The 17,843-nt window shown below is 42.8% G+C and overlaps 1 protein-coding gene across 1 annotated transcript in view; it reads right to left on the bottom strand.

Moving 5' to 3' along the window:
• Window positions 1–17,843, bottom strand: part of kcnq1.2 (potassium voltage-gated channel, KQT-like subfamily, member 1.2) — a 123,960-nt gene that overhangs the window by 73,584 nt on the left and 32,533 nt on the right. The gene's annotated exons all lie outside the window — the stretch shown is intronic.

The following is a 17,843-nucleotide window of genomic DNA, read 5'->3' as shown; positions in this document are numbered from 1 at the left end:
GCAGGCCACGGGATGGCAGCAACACATGTGCTGATGACAGCCTCACACTGGACAGGTCCTGGCGCCATACAATACCTTCCACTGTACACCTGTTCCCTGCTTAGAAGTCTACGAGGTCTGGACTAATCCACAATAAAACAAAGATGATGCTCTTTGAGCATGTGCGTGTTGGTCGATATATGGCTTTTTAGGTGCACGAGGTGGACAGATTAAGATAAGATCATCACATCTGCCACTGAAAGATTGAACATCACTGACCTTGGAGATGTCAGAAAGCCACCTGCCTACATCCCCTGACTTAGACGCTGCCTTTGTTGTACAACTGTTTGCCCTGAACTGCCCTGGGCCAGACCTGGTTGCTCTTGGGGATGGAGAGAGTGATAAAGGAAAGGAGGGAGATGTAGAGACATGGAGAGGCGAGGAGGTTCTTCATTTGTATAAGGTCTCTGGCACCATTCAGGAGTGCAGGCTTTGACAAATGGAGGCAATAAAGGGGCGAGGCCTGGCAGGGGCTCAATTAACCACTAGTGGGGTTGGAGAAGAGGGGGACATGGACCAGGACCCTCGCCTCTATAGAGAAGGAACAAGTGAACTGCGGGGAGGGGGAGGTCTGGCAATTTGTTCAGCTGTCTGTCTGTCTGTTGGGGCAGACTTGGCCAGTCCGTCTTTCCATCGTTCCTTGAATGTATTGACTTTTACACTTGAGGGGCATCTTGAATTTGTCTTACAGTGTTCTAGCCATCAGATGTAGAAAAAAGCAAATAGCTTAACATTTTCCAAAAAAAAAAAATCTGTTTTCCTCCAGAGCCCCTCTTAATGCCTGACTCTAATGATGTAATATGGCGCTGCAAATGAACTTAGCACACCCTGGTCAAAGCCAAAAAAAAAATCCTCTTGACAAAATGTCCACCCTAAAGCATCTGCCATTCAATTCCAATACTACTTCAGCCAAGCGTACATCAATATGGCGCTTATGCTAGTGCAAACACACCGTTACTTATGCAGAGCCAAAAAGCCAACAGTGCTTATTTAGGGGACAAGTTCACAATCCCTGTAGCGCTGCTATCCATTCCCAGTGACAGTCATTTGTGTACCTTACACTCTCAGCACCAGCTAGCTACGTCCATTCACATTCAAATTGAAACCTAGTGGGGGACAATGGTTGGGGATTCGCTGAGAGCAATTAGTAGTGGACTCCTCCAGTGTCTGGCCCAAAGACTTTTAGCCCTGTGGTTCCATCATGCAGAGGCACTGACCCCTTTCAGATGCCGAAAGAAAGAAGAGAAAGAGGGTAGAGAGAAAAAAAAAGAGAGCTGCCTAGCGACGCCGTAACGAGAAGAGGGGAGTGGATTGGCAGACTTGGGACTGTGTGTTGGTTTTCCTCTCCCGACATTACACTAAGAGACAAGAGCTGGAGTGTGATGGAGGAGTGTATGGCTGTTGTGTCAACAGAGAATGCAATGAAGACAATATTATTGTCAAGCCATGTCCTCTCAAAGCCGCACTCAAATAAACACCTTTTGACATTTTCACAGGCAAGCATTGATTTGCGCTATCTAAACAATAGAAATGCTGACAGTTGAAAGGTACAGCTGACAAAAAAGCTGTTTCATGTGGTAATTTTCTTATGCTGGTACTCAGAACCACCACAGCCATCCCCTTCCTGCTTGAGAGAAAGAGGTGCTGTAACTGGCTTATCTCTGCAGCTGGCTGACATACATACTGTATACACGCAGAGACATGGAAACATACATATAAACACATCAGAGTATACACCACAGATTACGAGCACATGCACACCCGGGAATTAACAGCAAGACGTGCACATACAAACAGAAACCCACACACAACCACATCCAACACACAGCTGTCTGTCTAGCATACAGTGAAAACTGAGGAAAAAAACAGAAAAATACAACCCAAAATGCACATAATGTCAAGACTGAGAACAAGATGATGAGATAAAAAAAAACATCACAGCTGAAGCAGAATAAAAAGGAAAAAACTAAGACAGGTTGAACTGGCAGGTAAGGAGAAAAGGAGCCTAAAACACAGTAAAGAGAAAACAGAAGAGGGGAGAGTAATGATTAAAAAACACAAGAGACATACAGTGACTGAGGACTGAGTGTGAGGTGTAAAACTAAAACAGCTGCAAACCGCCACCTGTTGATATCAGTGGCAGCTGGGCACAGCTCATCTCTCACTGCAGGTTTACCTGGCCACAAGCTGATCAAAGATGTGAAACAGCTCAGTGAACATCAAACAATGAACAGAGGACCAACATGTCTGCAGATCACAAAGGAAGCATAATTAGTTTACATGTTAACTGATGAGAACGCCACCACTGACACCAATGGCTGCTTGCTAGGCTGGCTATGCTTGTGTGTGTGGTGTAGGCACATGGTGTGTGAAATGTGTCTATTGGCTCCTGCTATGCATCCAAATGATGTGACTGTAAATGTTTTCCACCCTGTGACTGACAGCAGGTCCGCCCTGCTGCCGGACAGATGTGTAATGTTTGCGCAGTATGAACACTGGTGACAACCCAGCACCCGACTATGGGTGGTTAATTTTTTCATTGTGCTGTATGTGTGTGTGTGTGTGTGATCACTCGCTTGTTTGGTTGTTATGTTTTCTAATTTCTGCAAAATCAGATAACAACACTGATGTAAGCCAAGGAATGACTGCAGGAATGACTGTTTTGTAACATAATCATTAACTCTTTTGCTATTTATTAAACATTTTTGACAATTTTGGCATGGGCCCTTACAAACAGGAGCTCTCAAATCTCATCTATGTTTAGAAAGGACCCTTCTATCTCACCTTGGAATTGGTGTTTTCCTTTCCTACACATTTAATCCAGTAGTAAAAGAACATTCAGATGTCTTATAGATGAAATTCTGTATCTCAGACTTCTGAGAAATGACCCACAGTAGCCATAATTACATCATTGTTGTCAAAAAGGCAGGCGCTGAGCTCCTTCCACACATGAGGGTTCCAAGTCAGGTGAATAAGAGTTCGAAACCACATTCCTAGATGACTACACAAAGGTTGGCCCATTTTTGTCAGATAGTGCTGAACAGAAATACCACAAGTTATTGACTTCAAGCTTTCTGCATTATCACTGAGAGCACTGAGCTGTGTGTGTATGTAAAATGGCTACTTTGCATTATAGATCACCGGGGCTACAATGGCACTTTTCTTGTGACATATAACAGTAAAGATATATCAGACGATATTATATATTTCACAAGCTTAATTTTTCAAAGTCTTCCTGTGTTACTTCTCAAAGTGTTGAGTTGCTGCCTTACCCTAACATCCATTATGTGTTGCTATAATTCATGTTCAACCATATGTAACATACAGATGTTTCTCTTCTTAGAGTAGACAAAGCCTGTCATTCCAAACATGTCTCTGTTCTGGAGTCACTCAATCATGTCTTCTCTCTTAAGGAAGCAATAAACTTTGTTGTCAAGGTGCCTGTAACGTTGCACGTCACTATGTAGCTGTTGATGTTTACTTAAACTCTTGTCTGCCCAACATAAGCCATGAGCTGAGGGGGAGGGACGGACATGTCTTAGATATTTCTTCATAGCATTCTAAGTCACTCATCTATGAAGTGTACGTGCATGTGCGTTTGAGTGTTGTCGGTGTGTGTTGGTGTGCCAGTGTTGTTTTCTTAGCCTCCTGAGTGATGTGCCTAATGGAAGCGCCCAGGGTTGTACGATTCTGTCCCCACAGCTTCAACGAGGCCTCTTCAGCTGCATCTCTACCCTCCCGTGAGGTCAAACGTAGGTCGTGGCGATAAAGGCTGAACTCCTGACACCCATCCCAAAGAATGAGACGGCTCATTGTGTAGCGACAGATAGCAGACACAATGAGGCCTAGTCTGAGTCTTGTTTTTGCCTGACACTGAGCTTCTTTTCTTGGCTGCGGTGGTGGCGGCTTGTACGGATTCTCCTTTATGGCTGGCTAGTGACCCCATAATCACCCAGGCAGGGGTGTCCCCCCCTTCATCGAATATTTGCCCAAATTTCATATCAATGCAAATGAGGTTTGAGAGGAGTTCATCCTATAACACTCTGAGAGATGATTTTATTAAGGATGTGTACAGGGCAGAGAAAACGAGATGGAGTGAGCCTCCGCCGAATCACTACAATGTGGAGCTACTCTATTTTGCTCTCTCTCTGTTCTATTTTTCCAAAACAGCACTAAGCCCACTTGAGAATACTTGAGGTTTGGAAGAGTCAGACTTTGGCAGTGGCTAGGAGAAAAGCTGGATGTCTCCCAAAGACAATATTTTCGATATAAAGGGGACATGAGACAAACCATCTATACTTATTACAAGTCTATCTGATTCCCTTTGCTCCAAAGTGAAGGGCACTTATATGGGTATCAAGTTATAACTGTTGTTTTGCTTTGTGATAAATCAACACTAAAGACTTTTCCAAAAACATTATTTTTTTAGGGCAGGGCTACAACCTGCTATGTCAATGAATTCTACAACACAGTGGTTTTATATTTCCTGCACAATCACAATAAGGTCAGTGAATAAATGTGATAATAATCAGTACAACATTCAAAGTTTGCACCACCTTTCCTCCCAGGCTAAGAATGGTATATAATGGGGCTAAAACCACACTCGCAGTACCATAATGTGTATTTACACAATTAACGTTTGCACAACAGTGCTACAGCAAATATTTAGATTTTAGATGTCTGTTTAACGCAGAGACTCGATGAGTGTAACTGCAGAATAATGATTTCATTCTTCATTCATGACAGTCAATTAAGGGATCCTGCAGCACAGAGAGCCAAAATGAAGAACACTGTGTATCCCTCTGTGTCAGATTAAAAAAACAAAAGAGCCTGGCAACCATCCCTGTAAGAAAGTAGTGCACTTGCACAGACCAACATTTTGAGGGAGGTGGAGCAGAGCTCTCTATGTCAAATAAAAATCATCATCATCTGCACCCACTGATATACAGTGATATACAATAAGGTCTTATTGTGCTGTTGATGTTCCTGTGAAGTGGATTATTTTAGAGTTGTTGGGTTAAATGTGACCTATAACCATCCGCCAGTTAGCTTAATTAACTATGTGTCTATCCTGGAGCATCTTAGCTGTACAGTTAAATTGCTGAAGTGGCTAAATGAGACTAGCAAGGTTTTCAGAGTGGTAAATAAACTTGTATCGGTTGATCTAAGGTCATGCGTCTCTGGTTTAGTTAGCTTAACATTAGTTTTTTATATGTTTTTAAAGTATTTTAAGCAACAGTGACCTACATGAAGACATCATCCCTTTAATACTCTGCACAGCTTGAATCTTAATAGGCAGTGGTAACATAGGCTAAAAGGGAACAGGTATCACTGAACCTTAATGAAAGTATTTATTTATTAACTGTGAAGAGAAATTGATTTCAGCAGGTCCTTGAGCACAGATGTCCTGCCCCAGACTTCACTGAAGCTTAAAAATGTCACCAGTTCATCAAAAAAAGGATTGAACAGTGTGTGTGTGTGTGTGTGTGTGTGCGTGTGTGTGTGCGTGTGTGTGTCTACATGTGTCACAGCTGAGCTCCTGCAACCTTGGCCAGAGAAGCTCAAATAGAGTTAGAGAAGCAGCAGGTGTGAACGCCTCTGGGGTTGTCAGACAAGTTCTCACACACACACACACTCACCACTTGAACAGTATTTCAACTGGCTTGCTCATAATCACTACCCCTTCTTCTCAATTGCACCTCACACTTTATCAAAAGACCCTGAGGCTGTTCCCTCACCAAACCAGGTGGCTGTAAGGAAAGAAAAAAAACTTTGTGTCAAATAAGAGGAACCCCCACCCCCTGCCCCTCCTCTTCCACCAAACACACAACTCATCACTTTTGCCAGAGAGGAGGCCTGCCCAGCCCAGCTGTGGCTCTCGCCTTTACCATCTAATAACCATGACCTTCACGCTCTGCCTGTCAGACCTTTATTACTCTCTCTGCCACAGGGAGAGAGAGGGACGGAAAGAAAGAAAGAAGGGAGAGAAAAGCAATAAAAGGCCACAGATGGGTGTGGGACAACACAGCTGACGAACAGAGAAACAGAGAGCTTTTCACATACCGTCATTGCTGTTGATGACTTAGTGACCCGAGATTGGCTGGCAGATGTCTGCGCCTTCGGCGATGCAAAAATGTCAACAGATAATTTTGCAGTCGTATATATTGCAAAGTTAATATGTCTGATATTGTCTTGCCCTGTATGTCAGCAAACTTGTGTTCTCAATGGATTGTGTGTGTGTGTGTGTGTGTGTGTGTGTGTGTGTGCACACGCACTAAGAGGCTGTCAGCTCACATCCTAAATCAACACACACTAGGCCTTTGCTGACGGACTAAAAATAATATCTAGGTTACAATAGTGTGCCAAGCCCCAAACACAACAAAGTCTCAGGAAGCAGTCTTTTCAGCATGTTGCCATAGTGACTGACCACATGTGCAAGTCAGATAGGGGTGAGTGGTCAAACTAGCAGTCAGGCTGCGTTGTCTCCTTGACTATAATAGGCCTAAAACACAACCTTCATTTAACTAGGCACAGATGTGTTGAAGATAGTGGGTTTGTACTCGCAGGTCGTGTTGAGGGCATCTGATGAGTCCAATGTAAACACCACAGAGCTTCAACAAAGAGGTGGAACAAGCTGAATAAGATTGATGTCATCCGATACTGAGGGATGCAATCAATTTCTTAAAGCTACTGAAAGAAAGCAAAAATACAAGAAGCAAGCAAGAGAAAAACATCGAATTTTATCAAAAACTCTACCAATCAATCCCACACACTGACAGATTGGGGCTAATGTCAGTGAGTATCATCCATCATGCCTGACTTCTGTCTGTCTGTTCTCCTGTTGCTGAGGACTGCTACTATAGGCAAAAGGAGGAGAGCCATAAATCTGACTGATGTTCAGTGAAGCCAAGGTTAACTGAGGATGATCCATCCTCCAGAGGAGGAAAGGATCCAGAGGCAATGTCAACAAACAAACTGCCATTGGACAGCTATTCACCATTATCATTTTTCATTACAGTCAGGCTGATCCTTGAGGAATAAATTACTCCTGTAGGGGTACTACTCACATTATTCTCTCATCATTTATGTACCCTTTAGTCGGTATTTTGGTATATCAGTCTGTAATTTGCAACAAACCAGACACAGGCTTGTGACCACCTCTCTCCAGGTTTGAATCCTGTCCTGACAAATAAATGTGAATGTAAAAAAATCCTCAGCAAATGCTGTGTTACAGCAGGCATCCCCAACTGGGCCAAAGGAAACTCTCCGACAGTACAGAACACACTGTACAGTTAGGCTGGAGTACTCTCAGGTGTGAAATTCTCCTGTTTGTTCAGTCAACTTTCTTGGCTAAACAAATATAGCAGTTCTTCATGCTCTAGGTGCTTGACAAGGAGAGAGTGAGATGATGGATGGGAATGAATGGGAAGAGCACTAAGTGTAAGAATATATACAGACTAGGCCCAAGTTACACATGGCTGGTGAGAGCTCAGGGCTCTCAAGAGAGACAAAGACCAAATCCACCCATCCATCTTCTGAACCCACTTTGTCCTGAAGTACAGGGTCACAGGGGGCTGGAGCCTATCCCAGCTATCTACAGGCGAGAGGCGGGGTACACCCTGTCGCCACTCCATTACAGGCCAACATACACAGACAAAAAATTCACACTACAATTCAGAGTCACCAATTAACCTAACAAGCATGTCTTTAGAATGTGGAGGAAGCCGGAGTACCCGGAGAAAACCTCCAAACTCCACACAGAAAGTCAGAATCAAACCAAGAACCTTCTTGCTGTGAGGCGACAGGCCAACCCCTGCATCACCAAACCAGATCCAAACAAGATTAAAAACAAAACCTAAACACAAAACAACTCACGATGTGACGCATCATGTATCTGGTGCATGTATTATCAGTGAAATGTGACATTTGTTGTGAGGATGTGTTGAGAAAAGGAGCTGCATACAGCGTATTAGAAAGAATTTAAACATGTGTCCCTCTCAAATAAAAATACATTTGTACACAAACTGATTTCCTGTGGTTGTATTATCTAACATCTGAAAATCATGTGAATGTAACTTGCATTTCCACAATCCTGCTAAAAAGTTCAACAAGTCATTAACTTAAGTCTGGCTGTTATTATGATGTGCACACCTAGTTCTCACCATAATGTATGTGCAGTAGTATAGAAGATTGAAATGCATATACAAGGAATATCTGTGCAGTTGGATAATGTTGTTGGTTGCTGTCGGGCAATTGATGCATCCTCCTCCTACAGAGAGAAATTCTGTGCAGTGAGCTAAGTGTCAACAGCTTCAACCTTGGAAACTGCTCTCCTCTCCAGGTGGAGAGTTGAGCCAAGGTTGAGCTCGACTGAAACCTAACAGGTTAGAACACATGGTCTCTTTTTAATGGTTTCGTGCAGCTGCAGAGAAAACGGATTCCATTTGGCAATATTTAAACTGAAAAATTCCCAATGGCACATTTACATAGACTTTGAGCAGAAAACAGCCATCCACTAACTGTTTTTTTTCTCTGTGAGCTGTTTGACAGAAAATAAAGAAAAGAGCAAGAGAGGCAAAGAAAAAACAAGATATTCTGCAGCAGGACTTAGATTTGGACGAACTCCTGGGACATATTCGCTCAAAACAACATATTAATAAAATCATGTACAATACAGTGTAGTTCAACTCAATGAAAGCACCTAAATGTACATACACGTGGTGGTGTTTCTACAGGTGGTGGACATTTCTACAGGTACACGGAGCATACTGTGAGCTAGGCGAATAAGTCAGTCAGTCAGCCAACCGGGGTTGGAGGCAGGGGCTCCCCAGTGAGCAGTGCAGCTGTGCTACTGACAGATCGGTGCAGGGCAGCGTGCAGCCGGCCTCTCCAGACCCTGGCACATCAAAGCTACCGGCCCCATAGCAAGCCCCCCTGTAGCTCCCCAGCCGGCTACTTCAAAAGGCTCCAAGGCGCATCGCAGATTCCCATCAAAGGGCCTGGAGGTAGCACTCACCCACGCAAGCAAGCCAGCCAAGGAGATATGATTAAAAGCATATTAACGGGAAAAGGCGGGAAGACAGAGGAGAGGTTTAGCAGGAAAAAAGTAAGTCAAAAAGAACACAGGATATCAGACAGAAGGGATCATTCCTGCACATACTCTCGCTTTCTCATCCCTTCTCTCTTTTTAAAGCTTTTGCCTGTTTTCAAGGCCATCAGAGAAAAAGATGACAGAACCTGACAAGACTGTGGTGCTGCCCCTCTTTCACATAATCTCTCTTTCTTCTCAAAATGCTTACTCTGTTTCTTCTCTTCTTTCCCCCTCCCTCTCTATCCTCTTTTACCCTTCGAGGTCATGTCTCAGGTCATTTAATATAAGCCACTGGCTACACAGCCAATTCACACCTGAAATTGCCCGTCGGTAGCAGCGAGTGGCCTTGAATGGTGGCATTGTTGTCCCCATGGGGGGGCTCAGACAGCAGCACACCAGCCAGTGGCCACAATGGGAGCCTTAAGGCTTGGAATAATTTGACTAAACGCATGGGATTTGTGAGTGCGGATTATCACCGTTCAGCCACGCAACCAACCAACGAAGCAATCAACCCCCCATCAATCTGACCAGTTAAAGCAGCATTGTTTTCGAGTGAGTCTGCAACTGCTTCAGCCGAACTACACCGGGTCGAAGTTTTACTCTGGTTTCATGACACTAGCTGGTACACAACCATGCTTCGTTTGTTGTGCCATAAAATGAGTTTTTGGATGAACACAACACACTGCCAATACGCCGCTCTTTAACTTTCCAAGACATGCATCTCAATTTCCATTCATTTCATGCCTTGCCCCATGGCCTCATGCAACTTGCATATTGTTGCTGTTTAAAAGTGTCGACTGGCAGGACTGGCTCTTCGGGGCCTTTTTGCTGCTCATGATAGCTCTACTCCTTTTTCTCCCGCCTCATTAGAGTAGATGTCCAAATTGTCAGAAGAATGTTTTATGGACTGTTGAGAAATCACTCTCCAGCACAAGTCACCCAGTGTTCTGCCATGCATGAGAGGGAGGGAGAGGAGAAGATAAGGGGTTTATATTCTTAAAGAGTGGGGTGGAAAGAACGGAGGGGGCAGCCTGCCTTTAGAAGAGCTTAGGGCCCAGTGTGGCGAATTAAATAGAATGCCCAGACAGAATTAGTTCCAAGGCAGACTGGGTCCCATTCTATGAAACTCAACAATTAGACGGATTAAACGTAATAACTCAGCCTGCACTGCTGCAGCTGCATTATGGTTACCCCAGCACCCAGGGGGCTGCTGTGTGTGTGTATGTGCCATAGGGGGATTTATGCTTGCATATGAAAAGTGACAACTTGGAGAGAGAATGTAATAAACTTTGGGAAAGGGAAGTAAACACAGTCCAAAGCATTTGGAAATTGTGCCTTTCATTCTGCACAGACAGCCAGTTGACATGCTGTTGTGATTTTGGTCGTGTATTGTGATTTGACGTGGTGAGCTGCGGATGTCAAGGCCAAAGTTATTATTCAGAAAGAGCAGTTTTGCAGATGTATGTTAGTGTCAGGGGTCCAAAGATGTTCCAAAATGATGATGATGATGATGATGGCGAGATGCTGTAAGAAAATCCAGACGCCTGCAGACATTTCTTAGCATTCTTTTGGAACGGCTATACGAGTGGAAGGAAAAGCTGTCAAGTCACACTCTGCCGGTCCAAACACTACACATGGTGCAGCTGAAGCCTCTGCTCTCTGAGTGGCAGGTTGACTGATTAACTTACTGACTGGCTGGTTTGCCGACTGCCTGGCTATTGGACTGCCTGGCTGAGTGCAGTCCCAGCTCACCCACCATGCACCTGTGTGTAAAAGGCCCTTTGTCAACGAGGCCTAATTTGATCTGACGCACCCTACACATGTGGAACAGCTCAGCAGCTCTACACACTTCTAGTTATTACACTCTGTGTGTGTGTGTGTGTGTCAGAAAGAGGAGAGACGACACAGAGAGGGAGTTAGAGAGAGAAAGATGTTTGCTGGGAAAGAAGTGAAGCAAAGCGAAGTGCAAAAGCTTTGGTTCACCTCACACAAACTCTGGCCTTCACCACTTCTTCATTCTCTCACAGATTTAATACTCTCATCAACTGTTCTCATATAATGCTGCGTGCAGCCTAGATCACTCAGAAGATTCATCAGAATGAAAACTATTTCTCAGCGAAAAAGAATGTTGGCTAAGATTTTTTTTAAAGTTTCACAGTGTCTGGAGACAGAAAACAATCTGCAATTACAAAAGTTGCGAGTTGTAAACATGCAAATAGTTTACACCTCATTTGAGGTAAAAATGCCACATATACTAAAACAAGTACCATGTAGAAGGTAAAAGCCGACTTCCTAAACCCACTGCTTTCATATGTCACCATTGTAGCCAAGAGGAAAGGGAAGATGTTTGTTGAAGATGGAGAAGTTTGCTTCATAATATATTGTAGAAGTGTGTGTGTTTATACCCAAAACATAGTGTTTCTTAAACCTAACCAAGTAGTTTGGATGTCCAACACAAGCAAGAGGAAAGTATGGGTGTTCCTCGAATTAGCATCTCAGCCAAACAACCATCTATGAAGCTTTGTGAAGCATTAGCAATCCACCTATGCTGCCATTTGTGTGAGAGGATGTGTTGAACCAAGGGATGGGTGTGGTATCAAAACACAGCCAAGCCCCACGGAAAACTACACGTCCATCATCCGCCCTTTGAACCCTTTGCACCCATCATGCCTGTGCGCTAAGACCCCCCCCCCTGCTTTTTTTTTTTTAGGTGAAACAGAGCAGACCCAACAGAAGCACAGCAGCAGGGACAAGACCTGCAGGGTAACAGAGGTAGTCCAGATCTGTATGAAACCTGATCAACAGACAGACTGGGCTCAGGGAAGGGAGGGCAGGGATCAGGAGTGCTGTCAGTTTTCACACTGTCAGATGCAAAGACAGGTAAGTGTATCTAAACTGTAGCAATAACCGGAGACATGGATGGAGACAGATTCAGTTACATAATGGCAAATATGAATGTGATCTGATTACAAATGACAGCCTAGGATTTCTTAGACGTTTCACAGAACCACCTGTCAATTCAATGGTTTAAAAAAAGATGCACTTTTTTCTCCACTTAACTTGTGAGTACCACTCATGACACTCACAAAGTGGTTCTAAGTGTTCTTCAAGGGGGAAAAAGCATTTAACATAGCCTAGAATTAGCTGTGGGGTGTTTCTCTTTCTTCCCATTTCATGTTTGCCTCTGTCTCTACTCCTCTCTCTGCCTCTAACCCTCCCACAGGTTAGCCCAGCTCTGGCCGTCTCCTGTGTATTTAAAGTAATTGCTCATGGCAGTCAAGGTGTCTGCATAAGGGCCTGTCATAAGCAATCCACCGGCATGAGTAGCAGCCTTGTGCAAGCCAAATGGATGGAGGGGGTTAAGAAGTTGTTGAACAGCAACCTGTAAAAAAAGTAGTTTACATGGCACCTAATCCTTCTGAAGTAACATGAAAGTGAAGCCATGTTGTTTCTCTCATCACCATGTGTTGCATGGGTAACTTTGTTTTTCTGATGTTGACAACATGCCACCGATTTCAAAAGAGAAAAATAAATTTAGCTGGTTTCATTTCTGCTTTGTTTTGTCACAAGTTTACCGCACATTTAAAAGCAACTGTATTTTTAAAATATAACACACTTTCTCGTAACTATCTTCCCTTTGTTCCTTTTTTATACTTGTGTCTAATCAGTACACTGCCAGACATTATGCTTTTTTTTTGCAACAGGAGAACAGGTCTGTGTATTTGCTTTGACACTGTGAGGGCTGTTTGCTGGAGGCCTTTGACACACACAGAAATTCCTCACCCTCTTACCCCGCCACAGCCGCCCCTGTAGCATGTTCAGCAGGCCGACAGAGGCAGACAGACGAACACTAAGAGGCCGAGACCAAACGTCGACCCTCTCTGTGGCATGGCGACTCTGGGCAGACACAGCAATAAGAACTGGAGCCCCGTCCCCTCCAGCCAGACTCGAGGTCCTAAGTGTTTGGGAAACAGGCCCATCAATGTCAAAGCTTTTTATTGCTTTGGCTTCTTATTGCTTTTCCCTGCTTGGGGGGTTAGCATGAATCTACTCCCAGTAAAGGCAGTGGGATGGGTTCATCTTTCATCAGTGATAACCCTGGCAATTAAGTAAGCACACATGAAGAATGACCCAAGATTAAAAGAAAAGAAGGTCATAGGTTGCTTTAAGTGGGTTGTGAGTGAGTGCTCGATCGTTTCTCTGTTCAATAAAAAAAAACATTTAACTCTGTTCACATTATTACTGACATATAAACCAGGAAAAAGGGGGAATTCAATGTGCTGCCGAGTGCAAGGTAAAATCAGCAAAATGCAAAAATGCAAAGACCTCGGATGAAAACTTTATGTGTTGTGAAGCTTATAAATATTGAAAAATGAAGAAGAAAAACATTTCTAAAATGAAGACGTAAACATGTCAATGTTGCTTCAGTGCTCCGATTTACATATGGTGCAGAATGAATGAAGAATGAATAAAAGGTGGCCATTCCCATGGTGTGTGTGCATTATTAAACTCACTAAATACCATTCTTCTGGCCATTTCCTTTGCCAACTTTTTACACAAAACAGTGGATGCAAACTCTTTCCAGATTACAATGGAATAAAATGACGGTCATTACCGAGTGTTTCATAAACAATTTTGTTGGACAGACAAATTTAATAACAACATTATGGCTGTTTTGTTTCAATACAAAATACTTTATATTTAATAACAAATAAGGACTTGATTCAGATTTCATAGCACACAAATGACCCAATGCAAATGGCTCAAAAATGATGGAAACTCAGAGCTCATAAAGTCATATTTACTAATAAAATTTAAGCAAATAACAATGTCCTCTTTCTTGTCCAAACAATGTTTTATTGGGCTACTGAGAAGAGGGGCAAACACACATGGGAATGAAGGAAAATTAGAATTGTTGGTCTAAACCCAAAACTAATAGTTTAAGTCATATTCTGCCCAAATTGTTTCAGTGTTTATATTCAGTGCCCTCAGTATGTTGTCCACATGGTGCACAGTAACTTCCAGCAATCAGTCAGTCTGTTGTTCTACTGATAGAGAAGAGGATGCATAAATATCCATGAGGCACATACATGCGTTCTTGTCTGGGCATTGGCAGTTGACAAACAGCTTGTTTTAATTCTCCTGACACCCTATGAGCTGAGCGTCTGCTTACACCAGCACACACTGCTCTCCTCTCACACTTGTCTTTCCTCTCCAGCTCTCTTCCCCTCAGACACAAGGTGAATCCGTCCCACCACCCTCTGCCTCGCTCAGACATTTTCCTTGGCCTCCCCTCTGCACACTCAAGTCTGGAGTTTGTGCACAAAGGACAAACTCTCTTAAGGAGAGAGTCAGTGGATACCTAACCCTTTACTCCATTAAAATAAGTGTGGAAAATGGAACACAGAGTCAGTTGTATCAAACGGTACTAAGAACTGACACCGGCCTAAATTTATTCTTCAAATAACAGCTCACCAGTTGTTTCATTTAAATGTCTGACAAATGGTTTCTGTGGAACTGACAGATTGATCAGATTGCACCCAGTCAGTTCTCCAGCATGCAGGAAAACATCCTTAATGGAAAGTTGAGAGCCAACTTGTTACTTACTCTGAACTGAGGCCTGAGAAAAAACAGGTCAAAATGTCTGAGAGAGCAAAATATGTCCAAAATTACATTTTCCAAGTTATCCAGGTACAGAGGATTAAAAAGCACGGCCTGAGAGTTTTTCTTTAATGTGTATGTATTTTATTTGCTTTCACACATGATTATTTTCCTCCCGGCCGTCCAACACTATTAAACTGACTGATTGTTTTTGTTCTGTTTCTGTTTGGAGCTCGATCTCCTCAGGAAACTGTCACTGAGTCCAATAATATTGTTTCCTTCATAGAAAGGGAGGCTGAGTGTTGAGTAAGTTATCTGATGTGAGGTTAGGAGATTCTGCAGTGTGTGTGTGTGTGTGTGTGTGTGTGTGTGTGTGTGTGTGTGTGTGTGTAGGAGGCGCTGCCTGCTGTTGACGAAGCTGTCCTGAACCCACAGTGCCAAACTGCCGCAGGAAGAATCTGCTCCCGTGTACTACAATATCCTGTTTGGACACAGGCTGCTCTCTTTGACACACACACACACACACACAGACACACACACAGACACAGACACAGACACACACACACACACAGACACACACACACACACAGACACACACACTCTTTACATACTCATACATTACACTCAAGCCCCCGGCCAAAAACATACAGCTTTGTTTTCATTGCTCCTCTGCACATACTTCATCAGTGCAGCTCTGCACATCATGTGATGCTGCTTCCATAGGCTTTTTAATCTGACACACTGGTGGTGTGGAGAGGCATGCATGTGTTTGTGTGTTGTTTGGCTGGTTGTTGGTTGTTGCAATCACAAATCAAACTACTCGATACACTCAATACACTGAGCAATTAAAGAATAAAGAGGGCTTAAGATCAGAGTGTTGCATCCATCCACCCAGTTCTCCATTTATTTAAATACATATCCCCACAGCCAGCCAGTATTTGTATCAGCCCACATGCAATCATAACAAGAGAAGAGTGAACTGTCCTGTGTGCACGGAGGAGCTCTGCTTCCCGTAAGCAGCCGATAAAAATTACAAAAAGGAAAAAAAAAAGAAAGAGATGGCTGGCCCAGAGGCAGATACCTCACTTCCCAACAGAGAGCAGCGCATTTCCTGAAACTGACAACTGCTAGTACTTGTACTGAGGCCAGACCGAACGAGAAAGAGACAATCTGACAGAAGGAGGGAGAGGAAAAGGAAAGAGAATCACAGCGAGAGAGAGAGAAGCGTGAGCCAGCGGGTGACTTGACCTACAGTCATGAAAAATGTTAAGTAAATACTGGAGTGACAAACCAAATGGACCATGCAAATTCAGAGGAACACACAGTACACACACACTCACTGTTTTTTATCACTCAAAGAGCTCTATGTTGAAAGATAAAAGTGCCTGTTACCAACTCTGCTGGAACTGGCACACAACAGCTATTGTTCACAGCTAAAAACACTGCAGAATGAAAAACACAGGTTTGATACTGGGTTGAGGTTTTCTCAGTCTTTTTGCATCTATCTTCTTATCTCCCCGTCTGTCTCTACATAGAAACTGTGACAGAAGAGTTGCCTGGGGTAACAAAGGTTGTAGTGGTAGTGCTGGTGGTGGTGGTGGTGGTAATGGGCACACCCAAGTGTGCAGACAGATACCAAACTCTTTAAAAAAAACAGAGGGACATTTGCACTCAAGCTCAACCCTCCAGTTTTTTTCTCACAGCGGGACTCTAGTAGAAGACATAGTATTAAATGTTCACTGAAAACATCTAAAATACAACAACAACAGAAAAAAAATAGTTGAGTGATTGTAGGCAGAGTGTCAGTGAAGAGAGGTCAGGAGTGATGTTGCTACAGCACAGCCTGCTGGCGAACGAGGGGAATTGTTTTCAGCTCCCCACCACCTTCTGCAGTACTGCTGACATTTGACTTTTTTGAAAAAATGTATAACTATACAAAAATATTCCTGCCACTAAATGAAAAAAATTAACAAAAAAATATGAAGGCAAATATGAATGTGTTGGAATTCTTTTATACTGCAGATGCAGCGCAGTCAAAAGAACTGCACTGTCCAGGGACACTTGCACACTTCCTATGCACCATGCTTTTTATGATTTTGTGGTGACGGTGATTATTTCCATCTCCCCAATGTACAGTGGCCAACATTCTTTTTTTACATTTTTTATGCTGTAATGGGTAAAAATACAAATATCGTTTCCTTTAAATGACTCAAACATAAGTAAGATGACCAAGGGTGTGATTAACATTAAAAAAATGATGGGCAAATTTCCAAGGAATTTAAATGTATATTTTATTTTTACTTTTTAATGGATTTCAAAATTATTGTTTTGAGATATTTTTTTAGAACTAGCACCACTGATTTAGACCAGTTTTAGATCCACACCCACATCAAAACCCACATTGAAAATTTAAAAAAAATTGAAGAATTGATGTTAAAAATGATGTGTTTTTATTTGTCATTTTTATCCTAATAATCCAAATAATTTCCACCTCATGAATCTGCTCACTGTGAACAAGGCCATTTGATTTTTGACTGTTTGTTCCACCCCCACCCTCTGACTCAGATTGCAACTGAAACACCCACCCTATTCTTTGACACCAGCTAACTGAGAACACTGCACCAACAAACAAAACGTGATTTTATATCACTGGATTGTGAAATTGCAAACATTTAGCTACACACATGCAAACCTGGCCTACACTCACACATTCACACACTAGCAAATATAAAAATCATCATGATATAAGTAATCATTTGTTTCTTTGTACAATGAAAATCCTAAATTGAATTCAATATGTCAGTCTCCTTTACTTTCTAATAATATGCTAATAATTTGCTGCTTGGCCACCAATAATTTAAATGAGATATATACATCTTGTCAGAGGTTTAAAGCCCCTTCACTGACCTCCCCCAAAATGTCTATGTCAGAATAAAACAGAGCCATAAAATTACAGTAGCAGCCTGAAAAAGACTTTACAGCACATATACACTTGCAGTATAAAGAGGCGGGCCTTTCAGCACTAGAGGAGACTTATTTAGAGGGTTATTAGTCTCATTTACTGCTATGGCCTCTGGGGGGTCTTTCATTATGAACTGAGCTCTATATGGCT

Source organism: Parambassis ranga, chromosome 19 (genome assembly GCF_900634625.1).
Source record: "Parambassis ranga chromosome 19, fParRan2.1, whole genome shotgun sequence".
In the NCBI taxonomy this organism is placed as follows: domain Eukaryota; kingdom Metazoa; phylum Chordata; class Actinopteri; family Ambassidae; genus Parambassis; species Parambassis ranga.
Note: the sequence above shows the minus strand (reverse complement) of the source record. Positions and strands in the feature narration are given on the sequence as shown.